Source organism: Penaeus chinensis, chromosome 24, assembly GCF_019202785.1.
Source record: "Penaeus chinensis breed Huanghai No. 1 chromosome 24, ASM1920278v2, whole genome shotgun sequence".
Taxonomy (NCBI): domain Eukaryota; kingdom Metazoa; phylum Arthropoda; class Malacostraca; order Decapoda; family Penaeidae; genus Penaeus; species Penaeus chinensis.
The window spans coordinates 24,452,014-24,454,513 of NC_061842.1; the positions used below are offsets into that span (position 1 = coordinate 24,452,014).

At 35.1% G+C, this 2,500-nt stretch overlaps 1 protein-coding gene across 4 annotated transcripts in view; it reads left to right on the top strand.

Moving 5' to 3' along the window:
- Positions 1-411: 411 nt before the first annotated feature.
- Positions 412-2,500, top strand: part of LOC125038207 — a 233,639-nt gene continuing 231,550 nt past the window's right edge. Inside the window, exon 1 of one of the 4 annotated variants that reach the window (XM_047631611.1) lies at positions 412-463. The gene's annotated coding sequence lies outside the window, so the exon portion shown is untranslated. Of the gene's footprint in view, positions 549-620; positions 743-2,500 lie in introns of those variants that run through there. The other 3 variants (XM_047631612.1, XM_047631614.1, XM_047631613.1) reach the window with 3 other exon arrangements.

The window sequence follows — 2,500 nt, forward strand, 5'->3', positions numbered from 1 at the left end:
CGAAAGCTCTGTGCCTATTTTGACCTTTCTAAGTTCTTATTCCAACAATAAGAAATATCAAGAGAGATGACGATGACCAAATCTGCTATGTACGGTGTATGTAAGTGTGTAGTCAAAGTGGAAGGAAGGATATACACGAGATAAAAACATTTCCGTTTGACTTTGTAAGATTCCATTTTCTTTGTTCCACTCGACTCGGTCCGTTTCTCTCTGCTCATGTATTTTTAAGAGTGAAAACATTCTTGATGGCGTTATCTTATAATACCAACTCATTCGGTGTTCAAAAACGTCCTTATCCACCCTAAAAAAACGAAGAATAAGAGAAAAAAATAAGCCAAAAGCCCGGAAATAAGGCGGGTGTCACGGCATGCCTCATTCCCGGGGCGTTTGAAGGAGCTTCGCCCAGACACCCAGAGAGGCGCTGGCATCACTCATGTCTGGTTGATTATTTTGGTTGCTCGGGGTGAGGGCAGAAATCTTGAAATATTAGCATCTCGGTGACTTAACCTCTGCTGAAAATGTCACCTGTGAAGGGACCGTCCTTGCAGGTGTAGGACGTGTGTGTGGCCTAAGAGCATCAGAAAAGGATCTTTCTGCAGGATATATATCCCAGGGATTTATTTCGCCCTGTGAACTTTATTTATTTCCCTGGGATTTATTTCGCCCCGTGAACTTTGCTCTCATTTAACTTGGACACTTCTTGAAGGGAAATGGAAGTTGGTGCCTATTGATTTGCAAAGAGGTGATAGTTCTACGTGAATGACTGTGGAAAGAGATCCTGCAACTAATACAAGAGTGACGTTTTGTATCTCTTTTCAGGGTATTTCTATTTTGGTATCATGTTTTTTTTTTCGCACTTTGACATTCGTATCTATATTTTGTATCTTTTATAAGTATTTTTTTCATAAGGGGTTTGGTTGTAAGGAGTCCTCGCTCTGCGGGAGATGAGGGGGGCAATCTCGGCATTTCCGAGGGCACTGGGAGGCATTGGGACTGTTTTAGGCTCAAATTATTCAAACAAATATATTCGATTTTGACAGTATTACCCATGAATTTTCAAAATATAGAAGTGCAGAGTAGTCAGAAAGAATGCAGAGGGTAAAGTGCCCCTTGCCAAAGGCCCCTTACAGGATGTGGTGTCACATGATGGTTTGTTAACATTCAAATCTGTTTGTGAGGATAAATTTGAACCTTCTTGCACACTCTAGAGTTGAAAGTTGAATTAGAAAAGGGATGTGAGCAAGTGATTTTGTAATGTAGTGTGTGTAGGCTAGACATCTATTAGGTACTTGCCTAGATTTCTCCTGTTAATGTTTATGTTTTAGCTTTTGTTTGCGCACAGGTATTGTACTTATCTCTTTGTTTAGTATATGTATTTAGTTTGTTTATTTGTTAGTTTATTTGGATGTTTTAGTTTTGTTTTTTGTTTATATAGTTTAGTTTGTTGTGTATTCATTATATTTTTGTTGTTTAGTTATTCTATGCGCTGACGGTATTTTGTAAGGGTAATGTCACTCCTGCCAAATCTATTAAATATTTTATAGTTTTGAATTTTTCTAGAATATTATTTTTGAAGGTAAGGGTTTTTATAGCTTATTAGAGATTGAAAGTATAAGTAATAAGCTCAAGCTAACAGTCATGGACCAATAATCATATAGGTAATTTTGTAGAGAAGCAAATGATGTGCATTGTTTAGTTATATATAAATTTTGTAACCTGCTGTTCCGGGATGGCATGACAGACTTGTCATGTCTATTAATTTTAATTTATTGTTGTTGTTTACACATAGATGGCACCACAAGTGCTTAGTCACTAAGAAGTCAATTACTTTTCCTATCTATCTCGTATGTTTACCCTTTTCGTTAATTATAGGAAAGATTCGTTCAAAGTTTTTATGGCTATTAGTATTTTTACATTATGATAATCATAATGTTAATAATGATATTAGTGATATCAATATTAAATGCTTCAGAAAAAAAAATCCGGGAATCAAGGAATACGGAAATCAGATGAGGTTACATAAGGTTCAAATTGGCAGTAAATATTTTGTCGCCTGTAGGTTAAATTTGATGACCTAATAGGCTTCTGGTAGAATTAATTATTTCATTGAAAGAGATTAGGGAATTATACACAACCAGTTTTTAAATTTGGAATTGCTTGATATCCTAAACATTATCCTAAATAATACAGTGCAACATTATTTCCCAGACACGTTACTGTCAGTTATCACCAATCTCTCAATAAAAAAGTAGCGTATAGTGAATTAGCTTCCTCTTCGGTTATGTGTCTAAATTTAGCAAACCAAGTTATTTGGAAAAGGATCCATGGTGAATTTCCTTTTCTTTGTAGTAATATTGTTGTTACAAATACTTCAACTAATACTTCATAGTGTAGTTATTTATGGAAATTGTAATGACTATGTTATTTAAGATTTAGTCCGTAAATTTTGTTAAATTCAGGTAGAGATATGTGAACTTTAGGTAAATGTTTAGGAGAAAAC